The sequence below is a fragment of the Leptidea sinapis genome, chromosome 31 (assembly GCF_905404315.1).
Source record: "Leptidea sinapis chromosome 31, ilLepSina1.1, whole genome shotgun sequence".
Classification (NCBI taxonomy): Eukaryota; Metazoa; Arthropoda; class Insecta; order Lepidoptera; family Pieridae; genus Leptidea; species Leptidea sinapis.
The window spans coordinates 4,170,575-4,193,373 of NC_066295.1; positions in this window are offsets into that span (position 1 = coordinate 4,170,575).

Genomic DNA, 22,799 nt, shown 5'->3' on the forward strand with positions numbered 1-22,799 from the left:
GGAGTGGTAGGATTTACGAGAGAGCCATTTTTTAACAAAACATGTAATTTATTTAAAGGTAATGCATGAACAGTGACTGACACTTTATTATAAAAAGACATTTAACCCTTTAATCTATTATGTATGTTATGAAGCCTACTAGAATTAGTTACAAGCAATTATTTCTAGTGATATAAAGATGAAAATCACTATTGAAAGCAAAAAGGTGACGATCTTTGTGAACGTATATTAAATTTTCATATGAACTGTTAATTAACAGTAATGATATTTAATTCTATAAATTTTTCTTTGAGTATAAAATATGTATAATCCCTGCGTAGTGATAAAGGGATAAGTCGCCATCTTAGTGACGTCATTATACAATTTCACCAATCACAAGAACTATTTACATACTGACATCACGTAGCCTTTAATTTTGACAAGGTTACAATCAAGGTAAGGGGTTTTATCTATTAATTCGTTAAGATTGTAAATGATAAAAAAGTGATTTTTTATTAATAGGTATATATTATATGATAAAATTAATATTAAAGTGATTGGATTAAAAAGAACAAACTTTGGCTTGGTGGTAAAGCTGGGGCGTATTTTACAGAGGCACGGGATCGAATCCCGCATCGTCCACTAGTTTTTTTAATCAAATTAATTTAAAAAAAATCAAGTTGTTTGCATTAGAAAGAGCTACATCTCAAGTTAATTTTCAAAAAGGTAATAATTGGGGCTGAGCAGGTTATAAATACCCATATTGTAGTTTGGGTCAGAACTCAACTCGAGAGTTGAACAGACATACCCAGATATAACGATCACGAGTCATTCGGATAGTTGACTTGGTGGTGATAGCGGTGGGGTGTATCCAAGAGGCGGTGGTACAAGTACAGCATAACTACTCGTATACTTACTCTCTGAACCGGCATTGGTCCTCCAACTGCATGATACTTATTGGAAACGACGCTGTCGATCTCTTTATTGTCCTCGCCTTTCAGAAAATACGGCAGTACTTCAGCCCATGACCAGCCCGTTGAACCCTGAGCCGCCCATCCGTCATAGTCTGCAGGATGACCACGCATGTACATCATTCCATTGATCACTGAACACCCACCTGGAATATAAATATTAAAATTTGAAATTGAGAAAGAGTTAGAGAAGCTATATGATAGACTATAAATTCAAAATCCACAGTACTTAAATTCGAATTAAAAATGCAAATATTTCTATGGTTTTAAAGTGCCACTTCTAGAATTAATAGACAAATAAAATTTGAAAAACAAAAATTTATGAACGATACGGGACTCGAACCCACGACCTCCGGCATTCCGTGCCGGTGCTCTAACCAACTGAGCCAACCGTTCAAGTGACGTATTGTTATAAAATCTTGTATGCTTTGTTCAACTATCAGGTTACAATGATACGTCACTCGAACGGTTGGCTCAGTTGGGTAGAGCACCAGCACGAAACGCCGGAGAAGGTGGGTTCGAGTCCCGCTTCGTTCATAATATCTTGTCTTTCAAATTTGCAAATATTTTTATTCAATATGTCGTGGGATTATCAGAGGTCCGAAGACAGGGTGAGGACTTGATAATTCTAAATTCCGGACACATGCTCTCCTTCCAGGAGGGTGACCAACTGCCTCAGTGTGGTGTCGGGTTCCTCGTTCACAAGTCTCTTCTCAAAAACGTAACTGAGGTGTGGAGCGTGTCGACTAGGGTAGCGTGCCTAGTACTGAGAATTACTGAACGGTATTCGTTGAAGATCATTCAGGTTTACGCTCCGACTTCGACACACTCAGACGACGAGGTGGAGGACATCTATGAGGACATCTCAACAGCCGTTCACACTCCGAATTCCCACTTCAACGTTGTCATGGGAGACTTCAATGCAAACCTGGGCAAACGTAGCGGCGATGAGTTGAGAGTGGGGAAATTTGGTTATGGTAATCTCAGACTATACCCTCAAATTGATGGATGTAAGACGCCAAATGACTCTTCAGTCTCCGGACGATGCTTCCCAGTCTAGGCAGCTTAATAGACAGATCTCCAAGTCATTGAATCGCGATACACGCCGCCACAATACAGATTGTGTAAAGGAGGCCATAGTGCGTAACAAAGGCTCAAAAGTATTCGCACGAGATTTGTCTATTGGGCAGAGCCAACTGACAAAGCTTAAGACCGGTGACGGGAGGGTCGTTTCGTCTAAGCCCGAACTATTGAGGGAAGTCGAGAAGTTCTACGGACAGTTATACACCACCGCACGGGCAATTGTTACCAACAAGGCTGAAGACCCAAGAGCCAAATTAACCGGACACTTTACCGAAGATATCCCAGACGTCAGCCTAGACGAGATTAGTATGGCCCTAAAACAGCTTAAAAACAACAAGGCGCCGGGTGATGATGGAATTACAGCAGAGAGCTGGTGGTACCCCTGTACTTAAGACCCTCCAGAAACTATTCAATTCCGTCATCCTCGAGGGCAAAACGCCGCACGCATGGCACAGAAGTATAGTAGTAGAAGTAAGACTTAAGCCATATGCTCGATGGCCTCAATACAGCTTCCCAAGTATGGCTCAAAATGAACATGGACAAGACGAAGAAAACTATTTGAAGAAAGTCGTAATCCAAAATTATTGCCAACCTTTAATGAGGTTATTGAATTTGTAGGTAAACAAATTAAAGTATTAGAACATTCCAGTTCTACAATTTATTAATCCGCGGCCCGTAACAAAACCTTCATTAAAAATACAGTACCCTCACAATACGCGACCAACAAAACATATTCACGTAATAATAATTTTCAATCCTCATCGCGAACTAATTTAAACACCTTACAGAGTTATAATAAAATCGGTTGTATGCATTGTAATAACAAAAACCACATGATATTTCGGTGTAACCAGTTCCGTAAGATTAGGTCATTCTATAGTTAATTGCAAAAGTGAATTTAAATGTTTTACGTGTGGAGAGAGACATCATGCGCTATTGCAAATAGACGCATACAACAAACTGGTTTTACAGTCAAGTTGTAGTGTTCAGGAAAATGACACAGGTGTTCAATTAGCGTCAAACTCCTCGAGTAACGTTAGCAAGAATTTTTGCGTACTTTTAGGTACAGCTGTTGTAACTATTACAGATAGCTATGGATAGAACATTCGTGTCGTGTTCTCATTGACTCAGGTGCTCAGTCGAATTTTACAACGTTAAACTGTTTACAACGGTTAGGGTTGCCAATAAATGTCTATTTAATATTTTCGGCCTAGCTGGAAATAATGTTAAGCCGTTAGGTATGACTTTATGTTTAATAAAATCAAGATAAAATAATAACCTACTTTTAATATCGACGCTATTTTGCAAATAATTACTTCAGATTACAACAAGATCCCAGAAAATGTTCAAAACAAAAGAATTACGTTATTCAAAAGAATTGTTAAAAAACGTTTGTGTGGTAAAGGTTACTATAACATAAATGACTTTCTTAATGATACCACAGATTGGGAATGGAGCGACCGCCCTCAGGCTATTAAATAATAAGTTTAATTGTACAATGTTACTTTGTAAATGTTACTTTAATTGTAAAACATATTTTTGATGAAAAAAAAAGCTGAGTTTGTTGCGCCCATTCTTCTCAGGCCTGAGGCATTCCTTTTGGAATGGGTGGTAGTTTTTTTGACTTTCAATAAGTGATTTCACATCCTATTTTGAATAAAAATATTTGAATTTGAATTTGAATTTGCCTTCTGTAGAGATACCAAAAATATTGCAGATAAATTTAAATAATTAATTTTAGCCAACCCCTATTTTTATAAAAATCACCGATAGGCATTATTTTAGCAGGTGATATCTTTCCTGACATTTTTGATGGAAATAAAATTAATTTCGATCCTTCTTTGCCCACTGCATTAAGCAGTGTATTTGGATATATATTATGTGGCAAGGTAGAATTACCATGTACTAGTGCAACGTATTGCAACTTGGTGTCGTACACCACAGATAGTTATGAACAAATTAATACAACGTTAAAATTATTCTGGGAGGTGGAGGAGTCACCGTGCGACAGCCCTATAAATCCTTTAGATAAATTAGCTGAAGATATTTTTTCTAGTAAACACTACCGTAATGAAGACGGTGGATACGTTTCACCGATAATATTAAATCCCTTTCATGAACCTTTAGGGCAATCATATGATAAAACGTTACGTAGATTTTTAACACTCGAAAGACGTCTTTTAAAATCATCTAAATTGCATGCTGCTTATGTCCAATTCATGAAAGAGTATGAGGAATTAGGGCATATGCAACTATTTACAAGCACTGACAGTAAGTATTTGATTCCACATCACTGTGTGGAACGTCCATCCTGAGTTGGCATAGCACCATGCGAACAGATGTCGGCGGCGTCACTTCTAACATGTTACCAGCTGTGCACTACCTCAATTATTTTAGCGACGCGATTTTGGAGCCAAGCAATTGTTACACTCGAATCAGTTATGACTGTGATTCTAATATTACTAACTTCAAGATTACATTGGACGTAAAAAATAAGTTTAGATAGTAAATAAGCACCCATGAGTTCGAGTCTTGGTATTGTAAGTTGTTTGAGTGGGGCGACATTTGTTTTACTTGCATTAATCTCGACTTAACATCGCCGTTGCTATTCAAACTGCGTACGTAAATACAGGATGCGTAGCCACGGGCCGTAGGATCACAAAAAGCGATCTTTTTGTTAAAGTGTTATCCTTCATATTGTATGTAAAAGAAAACCTATCATCGATGGGTTATGGGATGACCACCTTAAACCTCAAACTTTAAGAGATGGGTTATAGTCATCATCAAAATTTATTTCAACTACTTGACTAGAATCGACCCGGCTTAATAACTCAGGAGAGTTACTAGCCCATATACGTAAATCAAACCCACCAAGTTTTAAAAGAGCTATAAGCTCGTCCTGCAACGTGCAAGCTTCTGAAAACGTTTCAAAAGACCAGACCAGATCTTCTATAAAGAAGCCGTTTAAAAAACATGTGCAGCTCGTGGGTATCGTTCACCTTCAATGATGCGCAAGTTGACGTAACGTACGTATAGCAATAAAAGGTGCACTTATTAAACCGTATGTATTTGTGTTAAGTTCATAGGTGTGTGTTGGCTCCAAAGGAGACTCTCTCCAGAGGATATGTTGGTAACAGCGGTCCTGGGGTAAAATAAGGGTTTGTCGATACATTTTAGAAATATCGGCTATATATATATGTATGTTATTATATATATGTTATTTTTACGAAAATTTTATATTACTGATAAAACATTATGCTGTAATTTTTGACTCGTTAGTAAAATATCATTTAATGAATGACCGTTCGAAGTAACGGCCGACCCATCAAATACGACGCGCACAGGGGTTGTGGATAAATCAACTCGCTGGCTTCATGGCCCGGAAAGGCTCCTTCTTGACGTTCACGATTGGCCTATTAACACATTTTACATAAAAATGGTAAAATCGAATACAGTTTCGAAAATATATATATCAAAGGCGTAACATAAAATATATATACATAAAGGCGTAACATACAAATAAACAAACAAACGCACATAAATAGCATTTTCAATAGTATACGAAGGATTATGTACACCTCAGGGAAAATATTATAGACTCACCGATCATTTTTCCTCTAAGCCACGAACATTTTCCGCCTTTAGAAAGGCATGCCTTAGTTTGTGGTTCGGTAAAATAGTTCCAGTCAGTATCGTTACGGCTCCAGTAAGCAGCGAACCAGGCTGGAACTGATGCTGGAGTTGGCTCGATGCCTCCTGCTTCCACCACGAGAACCTGAAAAGGGCAGTGATGATTCCTGATGGTAAGAAGTGACGAGACAAGCAACATGTTTATCTGATGGGAATCGAATTCATTTTTAAATACTTTGATTCGAAATAGAATATGGAATGTTGTTAAAATTGAAATACTGCTACCCATTCGAAAATTAATGTCTCAGACCTGAGAAGAACGGTCGCCAGAAACTCAGCGGGCTTCTTCTTTTTTTTATATTAAAATTTCGATACAAACCAGATTATAATTTAAATACAATTTGTTAATTTTAGAATGACGATATTGCCGAGATCAAACACTGATTTCTGAATGGCTAGTAGCCGTTTCTATTTCGTTTGTTTTAATTTACTTGTAGATTGCCATTGTTCCACTGTGAACGAAATCTACATTCATGGCTGAAAACTTCATAAAGACATAATCCAAGAATTGACCTTGATATATATATTATATTATTTATTATATTATATATTGTAATAACATTTACAATATAAATAATTATAATGGTGTTTAAATTGCTCTGGTGAGTTTTCTCTCGCGCTTTAGTTAGCGTTACCTAGCTAAGCATGATAGGGCAGTTTCATTCAATACCCACAAAATAAAGAGCTCAAGGCGCCTACTGAAGAAGTCTATGTTTTGGCGTATTATATCAATAAATTTAATTTTATGTTAACCACAAACGAACTCTATGTGTTACTGCGAACACCAATGATAACCGCATTCAGTTGCTGTAAGCCGATTCTGAGACAAACAGACAAAAAATCTTAAATGATAACTTAAAATGTTTTGTTATATGTTAAAGATTAAGCTTATTAGTTTTCCTTAGATAAATTAAACGACTAGATAGACTGCGACAGCTGTGATACATCCAAAATAAAAAGCGGTGGTCAGTTAGAGTCTATTTTCAGGAAGCACATGCACACTAAAACAAGCTGTAGCTGTGAACTAGTGTGCAACTAAAGCGATAATCCTGGCCTGTTATCATGCGTTGTCTAACAGCCAGACGGTCTATCTAGACGTATAAATTATCTAAGGGGGTTTGTTTGTTATTTATTTTATCGTGTTTCAGAACTGCTGCCAACATTGATGGTTTACCTTCCACTTAGTTTCTTCTGATAGCCTAGCAGCTACTGCAGAGCCGCTGGTTCCTCCGCCCACCACAATAAAGTCATAGCTGTAGTCCAGGTGTTTGGTGTCGGTGATGCGGTTGCAGGGGTCCACCAGGTCACAGCGTCCATTAACGTATCGCTCCAGAATACTCATGAAGAGAAATAACTGGTTGCCGCACATTGTAGCCATTGATGGACCAGCATTCCGCATTGCACATGGACAGCTCTAAATGAAAACAACGCGAGAATGTCAATCTTGAACTGATATGCTATAGTCCGACAACTTCGTGCGCGACCGTCCCACGGGGTGACATGGTGGCGGGGACACGGTACTAATGATGTCAGCGGGTAGCGGGTGGTGTCGTGGGAAGGGTACCGCGTGAGACTGCCGTAACCCGCTACCCGCTACTGTCACCCTGAGAGACGGTCGCGCACAAAGTTGTCAGACTCTAGTCAACAAGTTCAAAAACGTGGTCATTCTCTTCGTTGGAGGTTACTCCAAAAATATGACCGATGACTTATTCGATTCGGACGTCTAGACAAATGTATTGAAGTATGTAATAATAATTAATCATCATAATTAACACACTGATAGTGAGTTAATTATGTGCTTATAATTAAGGCGGAAAAAGCTAGCATTTAGTTTTACGGTAATAACTCAAAAAGGTTTGACTATTTAAGGACTATTGAAAAAAGATTCTGCAAGAGAACGAAGTTTCCATTTAAAACATTATTATTCCCGGAACTTTATCTATATTCAACGTAAAAAGTAAGGTTTGAACTTGTTGACTTGCATATAAATATAATTCAGGTGATTTAAGGCCACTCCGAGGCTTTTCAACGTTATTGTGAAATATATCCGTTTGTTGGATTCTGCACAGTTATGATTACGACTCTAGTTAGGCGATGGACAATTCACACATGGTGGACGTGGACGTTAGACGTGGAAAAATGACACAACTGCAAAAGGTGGCAAGTCCCCCAGGAGGGGTATGCGGCAACGAAAGATAATCTAACTTAACTGTTGTGAATTAATTAAAAAAATATTTAAGTAACACTTATGATTATAAAGATTAGAAGAGCGACATGTCAAGTCAATTTCCTAATATGCAAATATTGGGGTTGAGCAGGTTATCTGGTATCTGGTATCGGTTGGTTTGAGACGAATAATCTGCAATTAAACCGTAAAAAAACAAAGTGTTTACGGTTCATTACACCAAACATAGCGGAGGTACAAACCAACGTACTTATAAATGACCAGAGATTGGAACTTGTGGACACTACGGTCTTCTTGGGTATCACGTTAGATAAAAAGCTTCAGTGGGGTCCACATATTACCCATCTAGCAGATAGACTCAGCTCTGCGGCATATGCAGTTAGAAAGATTAGAGAGTACACGAATGTTGCGACCGCTAGATTAGTGTACTTTAGTTATTTTCACAGCATCATGACGTACGGTATATTACTATGGGGTCATGCTGCTGACATTGATATAGTGTTTGCACTGCAAAAGAGAGCTGTTCGTGCTATATATCAGCTTGGTTATTGACAGTCTCTCAAAGAAAAATTTAAAGAAATAAATATTATGACTGTTTATTGTCAGTACATTTATGAAAATTTAATATATGTTCACAAAAATCGTCACCTTTTTGCTCTTAATAGTGATTTTCATTATTATAACACCAGCAATAAGGGATTGCTTGTAACTAATTCTAGTAGGCTTCATAGGATACATAATAGCTTTAAGGCTAAATGTACAATAAAGTCCCAGCCACTGTTCAGGCATTATCTATAAATAAATTTAAATGTTTTATAAAAAAATGGCTCTGTCGTAAATCCTATTACTCCACTGCTGAATATCTAAATGATCGGACAGCCTGGGACTAGATTGTGATTATTTTATAGCGATAGAAATGACTGTACAATATTGTATATTTTTATTGAAAAGAGCGCAAAAAAAAAGAATGCTGGGAGAGTTTCTTGCGCCGCTTCTTCTCTCTCAGAGCGCCATTTGTTTCCGAAGCGGTAGTAGTATCTAATAGTATAAGAAATGACATCAAAAAGAATTCTAAAGGAATCAATTTTGAGAAAATAAATGCCTTTTATGCCTTTATGCCTTTTATCAACTATAAAGTAGATCCTATAGATGAAGCCACAACCTGAGAGTTGAACCAAGCATACAAGATCATGCGTGTTTTCAAATTTTATTTGAGTATAAAGATTAGGTTTTATTTCTTCTGTCATAATGTCTTAATATTTAACTATATGCTTCACTCACTAAGTTGTTTTATACATGCATATAATAATACACCTACTATTTTCATAATATGTATATGTTTTAAATTATTTGTAGAAAATACGTTAGATCGCGCGTGTGTTACGTCTATCCTAACTGGAGCCGTCACCCGCCGTCCCGTCCCGATTTCGTCCTGTTTTATATAACTATTATAACATAATTATGTTATACACATAACAAAACTATAACAATATACATACATATAATAACAAAAGGGATGGATGCTTACGTATTAAGTATAACCTTTAAATATATCCAAAAAGGTAAGGTTTATATTTTTAATAATTATGAATAAATTCTAAAACTTCTCCAACGGTTTAAAAAATCTTTCACCGTTTGAACGGTATTTAATGATATAGGTAACGAGGTGTTGTATTTATTTAATTTAAAGAAAAGTAAATTACCATAACATGAAAATGACACAGGAAAATTCATATATACGATGCTACAGAACCCTTTGTGTGAGATTCTGACTCACAATTGTCCGGTTTTCTTCTTTTTTACTTTTGAATTTACGAAGTCGGGGCTAATGAATAGTTTGTGATATACTTGATTAAATGTGCTGTGAGTTTTGATTTCATAGAATTTCATGATTCCAGAATACGGGGAATTTCCTATAGGTTTCGATTTAGCTGATTTTGATTAGGGTTATTGTATAAGATCACATTTTTCACAGATTAAAAACTGCAGACGTTAGCATTTGATGTTTTTTTCAATTTCAATCTTAAACACGTTCCTGTGCAGAATCGTTCCAACGACAAAGGGAAAAATTGTAAGTGATACTATAATGCCTTTTTTTAGTTACTGAACCTTTATAAAACAAGCGTTGCAACTGACACACATAATATAAACTCTTCCATCTGTAGATTTTTTAAAGAGGAGAACTAATAAAGGGTCTTTTGAAAAGTGTGCGCGTATTTTTTAAAGTACCCGTATGGTATCATCCTGGCAACACCGCACAAGGAAACTCATTCGCGTATTTACAGAATTTAATAAAATATTACTTTTTAAATGAGTACTTACATCTGCCATGGAAATCATATTACATCAGAAATAATGTGAAAAGTTTGTATGTTTGTTTGTACTGTTTACTAGGTACTTATTTGTATCCTGAACTTTTATTTATTATTTATTACAGTATATTATGATGTGCTATACATGAACACGGTTACTGTTTATGGCTATCTCACTGCATCTATGCTAGTCACATGTAATAACATTACTATTATACAGGATGTCATAGTGCTATTAAATTCTGTATAAATCTGTAAAGGGCTTTAGCTGATTTTTTTGTATTTAGATCTTTAACACCATAGCCAAACAAGGACACATAATATTATTTGAAGAAGACTTTATAAAACGTGAATTGACTATATTATAAAAAAAAGTGTCTTAAAGCTCGCTTTGGCACAGCATAAATAAAAGCGCTAATGTACAGAAATTGCACTCCTTTGATCATGAAGTAATCACTACCAGTCGGTAGTTAAGGTTGTAGCTCAAAAGTTGATCCAGCGAATCCGGGAGGCCGTGTAAAGTAAGTTATTTCCATAGATGGAGGAAAGGATTGAAAATTAAATGAAATTATTACAAAGAATTGTTTTAAAATAGTACATTCTTAAATACTTTGAAGAATTCAAAGAACACCTATCTTTCCAACAATATTTGATCCGAATCGCTTCCCACGTATTTGCCGCAGCTACAAAAATACAGCCTGTATAATATACAGCATGACAATGCTCTATTTGTTTCCAATAACTCTGAGTAATTGTGGAATAATACTCATCAGATATGATAGATAACTATCTACATATTGATATTTTTTCCCGAATCTCCTACGTATTTGGTTAATCTAAGAAACACGCCCTATTATACACTATATACCATGACAATGTTGTATTTATTTCCTATAACATTCTTATTACGTTTGACACGAAATATTTTACATTATAATAGCAATGAGGAGATTGAACGGAATATTGTTAACTCTTGATTGTAAAATCTATTTTTTTTATACCTACCGTGATCATGCTATTGGAACTATCATTAGTTTTTAACTGTCAAATTTGAGAAACGTTAAAAGTCAATTTTTATTGATATGGCCTTAATACCTTAATATGTTTACTTATTTTATTGGAGAGAGACGAATTGTAAGAATTTAATCAGAAAGTCAAGTACACACTATGTATTAGTAGTAAGACTATTTCAAAATAAGCAAATCATTATAAATTAAGGCCACTATCCACACTATAATAATTATTTATGTAAATCCTACCTACATACTGAGCGACGATTTTCTAGCGTCATGTTATTAAACTCATTAGTTTAACAACATGGAATTTGAACGAAAATTGTATTGCGAAAATGTCTAATTTTCCTTTGTAAATAGGACATTATACAAATATTCATACTGTTTAGGGCCAACAATAATTACTAACAATCTTTGTCGTTACTGCATCTGTTTTGTAAATTGTATTTTAATATAATATCTGCGTAAATACTTGAGCCTAATATGTAGCTTAGTGTAGTATTGAAAAGGTAACGTTGAAACGGTCTAATCATGAAAATTGGTAACAATTTTCGATCTCTATTTTTTTTAGCCATATTGTATCTTCTTACAATCCATCCTGAATCTGAAAATACCAATAAATCATCCCAAAGGTAGATTAAAAAAAAAGATCAAAGACTTAGTTAATAATGCCAAGGGCAGGATATGGATTAAAATACTAATACTGGATTGCATATTTAGGATTACGATTGAATATACGAATCCCATCACACTATGAGCGAAATGATTGCTTATTATCTTTAGTTTTCTGACGATTCGAGTAAATTCCAAAGCATGACAAATCAATATTTAAAAGGTAAATAGAATTTGATAATATCGTAAAGATGCCAATAATAGTTCCGAGCAAAGTTTTAGTGTATTTTTAATCATTCTCGGAGCATTTATGTAGGAAGGTATTGAATCCAACTGGATTCAACTTTTTATCAAGACTTTATCGTATTTTTGTGAATGCAAGGAAAGCTATTCGCCGAATGAAGAAACATTCAAGCACATATTTCAATAATTGATGTCTCTATGAGGAACCATCTATGTAAGTCAGGATTTTTTTTTTTTTATTTAAATTAAATTGAAATAGAGGAAGTCGGAAGAAGGAGTCCCAGGAATATCATTTCGTCTTTCATCAATTAATAAGAATACAAGAGAATATCAAGAACCTTTACTATTTTACAACTTTTAATTTAAGTTAATACATTCGTCAAAACAGCAAAATATTTTGTAAACAAAACAGACGCCATTAAAAAAATATGTTGGTAGCTATGAATGTACTTTATACCCCGAGTTCCTCCGCTGGTATAGTTTTTTGTGTATTGGTAGATATTGATAGGAGGCTAAAATGTACGACGCCACATGATTTTATAAGTATTCAAATTCAAAGTCAACTAATCTTAATTCTATTAGGCTTAAACTAAGCGCTTTGAATAGTCACTATAAATATTTCTTTTAAATTACTGAATTTACCTTATGTTCGGAAAAAGTTGAGCTCGTAAGAACATTAACGGCCACTCTTTTTAACCGACATCAAAAAAGGAGAAGGTTCTCAATACGTCGGTATGTTTTTTAAGTGAAACTTCTTAATCGGCGTATGAGAGAAATTTTATAGCAAATCGTCACGACTTATTTTTTTTAATCCATGATGGCCGCGCGCAAAATTATGATTTCATCAATATAGACATCGTATCTGAGATTCTCGAGGGTGCAGAGAACGAACGCACACGAGCATCTAATAGTTGCCGACAATGACTTTCTATACATACGGTTGCGGTTATTAAATTAAAAGTAAAGATTACACACACACAATATTTGTTTGTGACGCCATCTCGTGTATCTTTACCTTGTTGGATGGTAAACTCAGGTTTAAACTTACAAAAATGTAAGTGATGTTTAACTTAACCAATAGATGGCATTGATCACCAAATGTATATTATGTAATTTAACAAATTGTAAAGTACTTACTAAGATGACACTGGATGCCGGACAGGGTACTACATCGATACCTTTTCCTGTCGTGAATCAGTCCCGAGCAAGCATCATTGTGTTTCGACTTTCGGTCACGATAGGGTTGTATACAGGCCGTCCCGGGGCTATGCCACTTGGAGGGGAAGTATATTAATTATTCTAGATGCTTGCCTTGTATCGTGCATGTTTTTTTTTAATCCAAGATGGCCGCCGCGCAAAATTATGATTTTAACATTATGGATATCGTATTAAAGCTTGCATTTCGCCGGTCTGCCGCTGCAAGAGGAACAGCGCGCTGTTCGTCTTGTCGATGGCGGTGCCTTCGGTTGAACACACCGCACCGAACACTAGAGTAGCCTTCTATCTTCTTCTTCTTCTTTCTTCCTAATTTCCACTTTTTACTACTTTTTTTACTCTTCTTTATTTTCCTTTTTTACTTTTGAATCTGAACTATAACTGCCGTAGGCCACGGTTGGCACGGCTTTTATAACCCCGGATATGTTCTATTTTCAGAATGATTCTCCCATTCCATCTTTAAATTTAAATTGTACGAGAAATTTCTTTTAACATTTATTCTTTTTATCCTGCTTACACATTTTCCAACCTTTTTAACCAACTTCAAAAAAGGAGGAGGTTCTTAATTCGTCGGTTTAAAATTTAGTATATATCTACACATATTTAAACAGTATGTTATGTTTTTAACGTGATAACCCTCACTTCTAGGATGAATACACAAATAAAATTTCAAAAACAAAGCTACTCTAACTCTAACCATGTGAGCTAACCGTTCGAGTAACGCCTCGCTATAAAATCTTGTTTGCTTTGTTCAACTGTCAGGTTGTGGCTTCATCTACAGGATCTACTTAACAGTTGATAACCTGCTCAACCCCAATGTTTTGCATATTAGGATATTGTCTTGAGATGTCGCTCTTTTAATTATAAATAATTTAATTAATCTAATTCGAGTTACGAATATTGTAATTTTTCGAGTCAGTGTCATCCAAGATAGGTTTAACTACATACATAGTTATAGGTGAGATATGAGGAGGCGAGAGGCGAGAGCGGTTCGCGGCGGAAGGACACCGACTACAAAAATAACAATAATCGTAACTAGAATAAGATTAATTAATTAGATTGTATAAAAATACGCAATAATTTTTATACTTTTTAGTGCACATTATCGGCCTTACAAATAAAATTGGCATAAAGTTATAACTAAGCCTAAACCAAGAATATGTAAAATATTTACAAATAGACATTTTGCTTAGGAACGGTTTGTTCGGACGTATAACGTTTCCCGCGTTTATTTGCAAGGCAGAGCTTGTCATTAGGACAACTTCAGAGTTATCATGGTATTGACAGTGTTGTCAACGATATTGTAATCATTTTACATTTTCTTTGTTTATCATCAGTTATAACTTTATACCAAGTTTATTTGTAAGGCCCTTAATCTATTGTTTTGGAATAGTGCTTTTGAAGTCGGTTGATTTTTGTTAAATTATTTCTCTCTCTGTTCGATTTGATCCTGAACTTACTATTAAATTTTCATTAACTTTACAAAACCCAAAAAATTCCTTGCACTGGTAGGTGTATCGAACGCGGATCTACAGCGTCTGAAGTAAACACTTTACCGCTGAGCTACGAATATCGCTGACGGATCTGTCGAAATTATCAATGCCTTGAATTTTGACATCTCTCGTCATGCACATTGCTGTACGACATGAACTTTGACAAAACTCGTCATGTACGTCGAAGCGTTGCTACGCGACAATAAGTACACACGAACTTTATTTGAACGGAGCGAGGTATACTTATAACTTGGATATAATATACTGGTTATGTTTGTTTAAATGTTATTGCTTATGGCGTTGTCGTGGGGTGGGCCATGTACCTCACTTCAATATGTTCGAGGAAGGTGATCTTGTTATCAGGAACTTAAAATATTGATGTAATGTTCCATAATACCTTTATTTATATACAGAGTCTGTGGACTAATGCGTATACAATACTCAATAACTATTGATTGGTTTTTTTTTAACCTACTCGTGTCAGTATATTTGTTACATCGCTTTACTTAGATTGTATTTAAATTAATTTGTATAATTATAAAGCTGTAGATGTAGATTGTTTTCGGTTTTCGACTTCATGTGTAGGTTCATTAGACGCTTTATAAGATGGGCAACGGTTATCACTTAATCACTTACCATCACATGACCCTTATGCTCGTGTGTCCTCCTCTTCCATAAAAAAAGATGATTAAAAATAGCGACAGTGAGTTACATGCCTCTTCTTCTCATACTCTTTCCGAAGTTGTGATTAATGATAAACGGCCTTACAAATAAACTTGGTATAAAGTTATAACTGATGCTAAACAAAGAATATGCAAAATGTTTACAATATCGTTGACAACATTGTCAATACAATGATAATTCTGAAGTTTTCCGAATGACAAGCTGCCTTGCAAATAAACACGGGCAACGTTATATGTCCGAATACACCAATCGTAAGCAAAATGTCTATTTGTAAACATTTTGCATTTTCTTGGTTTATGATTAGTTATAACTTTATCTCTAAGGCCGTAAAAGTATAAAATTGATATTTAAAACTGTCATTTCTTTGATCTAAATTAACAAAGTGATATTCATTTTATTTAATAAATAAGAATTTTTTCTTTAACTGTAACCATTAATTATACATAGGACATACAGCATATTATCTATTTAAACAATCACCCCAGTTAACAACATCAAACCACTTTGTTGTGTTATTCTTTTCCGTTTCAAATATTTTCCGGTTTATATGCAGATTGCAAGCGCCGCGCCGTCGGTCAAATTATTCATTACATTCGGTTGTGTGTTTCAACTTTTCAAATCGAGCGATGTTCGTTCGTACTACAAACCAAATCCAATCAACTATGATAAAATACAGCGTGGACAATAATCCTTGATTGCTATCATAAATATAATAATGTCTAATAGCAACTCACAGTCACAGCGGTCGGTAGCAATTTTAATATAGACACCGCAATGGCCACAGTGCAATAATAAAAGATTGAAAATAAAAATCTGGTGCACCTACACGAAATATTTGAAAATCATAGTAGTTCCTTTGATCATCGCGAGTAGTACACATTTATACATATAAAATACTTTTCAAAGGGTTAAAACGCGTGTTGTTGTAACTGTATTGTTATTTGCGTTAAGTCGCTTTTTTACATAAGTTATTTTCGTAAAGCTCGTCCGGTGGTTAAATAAATAAATTATAAAAAATGTTAATTTAAATATAATATAATAATATATAAATAAAAAATACATTTACAATAATACCTGTGTTAATCTTTTTAAATATTCGTAAATCGTTAAAAATATAAGAATATTTATGAAAGTGGAGAATAAATAAGCGATTATAATATATACATCATAATGTAGCAGTGATAAAGTGAAATAGTTCCTGATTGATAAATGTGGTAGAAGACACTCGGTGAAGCGACGTCTCTACTATGGTACTAGACGTATATCACATATACGATCGAACAATTTAGACTGTTGGATACTCGACAATTTGAGAAACTCTACATTCACGAAGTGAAATAGTTCAAGTGTAAACTGGAGTTATGATAATGATAATAATATTAATAAATAATTGCAATATTAAAAGCGTTTTACATATTTCTATTCAGTTGTTCTCCGACAGGAACACCTCAATCGACAGAATTTTAAGTATTTCCTTAGTTATTTAATTTCTTTTCAATCTGTTATTCTGCAATGGGCAGCTCTCGTTTACATAATACTCTCATGATACACTAAGTTAGGGTATATTACATTCTTTTAAAAACTTGTCTGTCCCATCACTAGAATCCATAAATTAATTTATTGTGAAATTTTATAATAACTGCATAAATACAAAAATAGTTATATATCAACGTTCAAGCAAATCGTATAGAATATAAGATTTATTATTTTATAAAAATCTCTGGAATTTTTATATAATAAATATATAATATTTATTTACTAGTTTACCTTTACTAATTTAAAGGTATGATGCAAAGTATCTCATGAAAAAGACTGAAAAGTCTTAGTTTATCTTCTGATTTTAAAATGAATAAAAAACTGTGTGTATTTGGAAAATGTGTGACTATCCATCAAATAATATATTTATTTTTAAGAAAACAAAAAAAGAACGACTACTCATTATTATAATATATAGATATAATATTAGACCATTCGTCAAAATAAAATATGAAGGGTACAGGGGAAAAGTGATGAACGTCAATTCTACATTAATTAGAGAAAATTAAATTCTTAGGTTCATAGACTCGCTGTATCTCTTTAACACAAATCTCGCACGAAATAAAATTCATGTTTATAGGTTTACATTTATTGGAATGGTTGAAACTGAAGGCAAATTATATCGATATAAAATTTATTAAAAAAAAATTGAAAAACTATTACCAATTATTAAATGGGAAAAATGATGAATGTCAATCAAAGAGTGATGAATGTCTTCAAAGAAACTGAAGTGGCAAGGCTCTAACTATGCTTGATTAATCATCATCTTCAATTATATTAGTATTAGGTAGGGCAAGAAAAAATTTTTTTGCCTTCTGTGAGCAGAATTTTGACAAGTGCACGCAGTCATTGTATTTGGCTGCGGATATTGGTAGCAATGAATCATACAATTTTTCAGGGTGTGTGAATTCATTGACTTGCAGTCGGGGACCCTTGAATTTATTATTGGTGATAACGTTGGATACCCATGCACCATTATATGAGTCTCGGTGAAAAATCAATTTTGGTTTTTCTATGCATACTCAAATCTCTTTGATAGTGCGTGTTGGGATGGGACATTTTGGTTTAAACATGAGCTTAAAATAATCTGCCAATTCAGCCCAATTCCTGAAGAGGTCCTGTTCACATTGTTCAACAATGAACGGAGATGGCTTAGACCTAGCCACTGCTATCTGTTCTGCCCATTCGGAGGGTAGCTCAATATGAGCCTTTTGATTTATTAAAGCCATGTTTCTATCGCATTCCATGTAAGAATGCCCTCTGACAGGGAACACAATTTTAATTTCATCTAATTTTTGCCGAATGTGCACAATGTAATAAATAAATCTGATTATCAGATAGTTTTTATTTTGGCCCCCACATGAATCACAAAAAATTGTTAATTGTTTTACAGTGTCTGGTAAATGAAACATTATGTAGTCATATAGCATTGATGCCACATTATCTGAACCTTTTTTTTGCAATTGTTTCATCGTATAGATAAAATTTATATAGAATATATAAATATAGAAAAAAAATATAGAATATAGAAAAAAAAACACAGGTCCATGCTAGAAAATAAAATCGATTTTTAGTGACATCCAGCATTTTTCGCCAGTAATCGAAAACTTTCATCGTTTTTAGCCTGCACCTAAATTTTTAACGGTTGATTTTTTGATGACAACTAGCATTATTTGCCTGTATTTTTATGAAAACGAAACTGTTTTGAAGGACTTTCAAATGTTGCCAATATCAAAAAAAAAAAAATTAAAAAATGACATCCATCATTATTTCCCTGTACCCTTCATATGTAGTATACTAAAATTGTGAGCAGGTAACAACAAAACTAACTGCAATGTTTTATATTGGTCCTTCAGAAGACTTTGTAATATAAACTTATTTCGAAGTTCCCCTGTAAGTGGATCTTGACAATCATAATGGTTTTCTCGGTGACCTGTCTTGCAACCTTCATCAACTCTCAGTTATTACTATCAATCGATCCAGCATTCACTTCTTCTCCTCTGTTATACCTTCCTTCAATTCTCTTTCCAGAATCAGATTCAATAATCTTTATTTTTTTACGTAGACCATGTTCCCCAGAACTTCTAGCTACCTTTCTTTAAGGAGTGTTCAAAACAACAGAATAGCAAGCCCAGTTTGTTAAGATAACGAATAAGTTCAAGTTTCCAATATTAACAAAGCTTTATTTATTCCCAATCACTTTTTACGTTTTTACATTTTTCTTTAAATAAGATTTTAAACTTAAAACAGTTAATTCTAAAGTAAGCTAAGTACAGCTAATATTACTTATTGGTTTCATTCGGACCCCTTTCGGGTAAAAGCCTCTTCCATATTTCTCCATCGTTCTCTTTCCTGTCCTGTTTTCATCCATTCCTTTCCCGGTATCGCTTTTATGTCATCGAGCCACGATATTTGAAAAATAGGAAAATTGAAGTTACCCACTGATAAATGTGATCTGTGACTAGATCGCTGCGGGTAGCTATAAAATGAAGAGTTCCCTAACGAGGTAACCAGGCCACAGTAGGTGCATAGTACGGCTCTGAATAATTTTTGATTCAAAGTCCAACGCATTCGCTTTGTAATACATAAGCTCCCGTTTTTATGCCACGTATGGAGTGTACAATTTGTGGAAACATCAATATGAAGTAATTTATGAAACTTAAATAAAAGAGAATCTGCGCAGTAGTTAATTACTTTTGAGAGTTTGTCAACAAAAGTAAAGAAAGGATGAAATGAAGTGAAAAAGATGATAGCTTCATTATTTAGACGGAAGAGTAATGTTGCGACAATTATTGTACTGAAAGACTAAAGAAATATTCAAGAGTTACAAGAGATCTTCGCGACCGGTATATTAAGAATTGTTTGTATAATAAAAATATAAAAATTCGACAGCAGCGCCCTAGAGACAGGTTCCTTTTTTTCCACGACAACTTATACATATCATGTCTTCTAACATTTAGGTACTTTCTGACATTGCTACTTTAAATTATTAAAAATAAAAACTTCGAGGTATCGCTTTTAGAAGTCACGCCAGTGTGACCCTCATATAAACAATACTTAATATCATACACTTACAATATACTAGGCTGTAGACGACTGCCCGATAATGTGTGACCAATTTTGATTTATGTTAGCTGGTGGTTTGATATTTAAAATCAGTACTAAATAGCGAATACCAAGCGTGCCTGACTTTTTACGACTTGTCAATGAAAATCGGTTACAGTAACAATAGATCCACTAAAAGACATTCTTTGATTTAGCACACTTTGTTCTTCTATCCGCTAGTATTTTATTGTAAGTCCATGACGTCAGCACGCGCAACCCAGAACAGTTTCTAATCATTAGTTTATTTAGCTAAAGTTTTATTAAATTTCTTTGCCGTAAATTACATAGTGACTTCTGTAACCTACATATTTTAACACTGGAAGGTGCTCCACGCGAGGGAGGACAAGGGAGGCCAAGTGGTCACTTTTTGGAAGATCCCTCCGCGGAGACCCTAAAAGAGTCCGAGTGCGGAGCTGCCCTTGGTTTTAGAAAGATTAATTTTAAAATCAAGGGCGTCTCTGACGGTTCCGCATCCGCGAGTGGACAGCAACCCATCCAGACCAGCGGGCTTGTGGGGCCGGGGACATCCGGGATCCCAAGGACCCCGCAACGGCCGGTTGCCCCCAAAACTATGACCCGGGGCAAAGGGCCGATGGTCTAGGAGCGTCTCAGGTCCGCTCAGGGAAGGGAAGGATCAAAGCAGGGCTAATTTTGGCCGCCAGCGGAAACACCCCTACCAGAAGACAGACCGACCTAAGCCTTCCACCTCCGGTGGAATCCAATGACACACCGCAGTAGTGGGACGAGGATACTACAGGCAAACCTCCACCCCACCAAGGCTGCTACTGCAGTAATGGAGAAATGCCTCGCGAATGGAGAGATCCTCTTTGCCCTACTACAAGAGCCGTGGGTCAACACCGGCAAGATATTGGCACTGAACGCAGCTGGTAAGTTAATCTATAATACCAGCGGATTAAAACCCAGAGCTTGCATAGTCTTCAACAAGAACACTAATTTCTTACTTGTTACAGAGGTCTGCACCGACGACCTTGTTGCGGCGTACATTAATTTCAAAGGTTGGGAAGTTACCAAGGTGATCGTTTGCTCGGCGTTGCTTCCATATGAAGAAAGAGACCCGACAACAGAATTGGCGAGAGTGGTCGAGTATGCACGACGCAACAACGCCGAACTGATTGTCGCGGCCGACGTCAATGCGCACCACACAACTTGGGGAAGCAGCGACGTCAACGATAGAGGTGAATAACTTCTTAATTAATTAATTAAATTCTTAGACGCTAACTGCCTAGTGGTACTAAACAGGGGTCCATACAATACTCATACAGGAAAGTGCCTTGGTGGAATTCAAACTTGAACAAACTCAGGAAGAAATCTAGAAGGCTCTTTAACAGGGCTAAAAAGACCCAAGAATGGTAACCCTATAAAGAAACCCTGACAGAATACAACAAAGAAGTTAGAAAGGCCAAACGAGCATCTTGGAAGAGGTTCTGCGAGGATTTATCAAAAACTCAAGGAGCCCGAGCACACAAACTGCTCGCCAAGGACAAACCTAGCCAAATCGGCCTGCTTAAGAGACCAGATGTATCTTTTACAGCCGACGAGGTAGAAAACGTAAGAGTACTGATGGCCCACCACTTTCCGGGGGCTATCCATCAACTATCTGTTGTAACGCCTACACAACGGCCTCTTGTCGAGGACTGGCGTACAGCGGCAAAGATAATCAGACCTCGGGACATAAGATGCGCCATCAAAACTCTGGAACCCTATAAGTCAAGCGGTCTAGACAACATTTTTCCAGCGCTTCTTCAAAAGGGCTTGGATATCCTATTACCGCTACTAGTCAAGATATACCGGGTAAGCTTTGCCTGGGGCTATCTTCCAGTACAATGGACTAAGGCTAAAGTACTATTTATACCTAAGGCAGGCAGAAAAGTCTACTCCCCACCAAGGTCTAAGCTCTATATTGCAAAAGGCGCTAAACACTATCTCACAGTGGTGTACAGCCAACAAACTGTCAGTCAACGCAGGAAAGACTGTTATTGTGCCGTTCACGAGGAAACGAACACTTAACAAAATGAGAGAGACTTCATTTTGTTAAGTGTTGGTTTGAACAGCTCCACTTTTGAATTCTCAGCTGAGGTTAAGTATCTGGGAGTTACATTCGACCTGAAAATCACATGGAATTCACACATCGACAAAGCCGTAAAAAAGGCCAATACAACCTTGGGTGTAACTCGACGTCTGGTATGAAGACATTAGGGGTTATTCACAGCAACTGTGAGACCGACAATCACATACGCCTCCATTGTGTGGTGGAACAAAGCCAGCCAGAAAACAACTGCACACAGACTAAATAGCCTGCAGAGACTTGCCTGTATGTTGGTAACGGGGGCCATTACGCCTACTCCTGGTGCGGCCATTGAAGCGATGGAAAACCTACCGCCTCTTCCACTGTTCATACAGCAAGAGGCGAAGGCGAGCATGCTGAGGGCAATCGCCCAGAGGGGTTCATGTAACTGGATGTCGTAAACGCTTAGGACTTTAGAAGACTTAGTTCTGCGAGACCACATATTAGGCATGTTACCTGATCAAATGACTCCACAAGTAATCACTGTTAAACACTTTATCGTAACTATCTTCCAGGGACGACTAGATGAACAACAAAGGAGAACGCCCCAGGTTTAAATCCAGCACAAACCTGGGGAGCTTTACCTCCATAT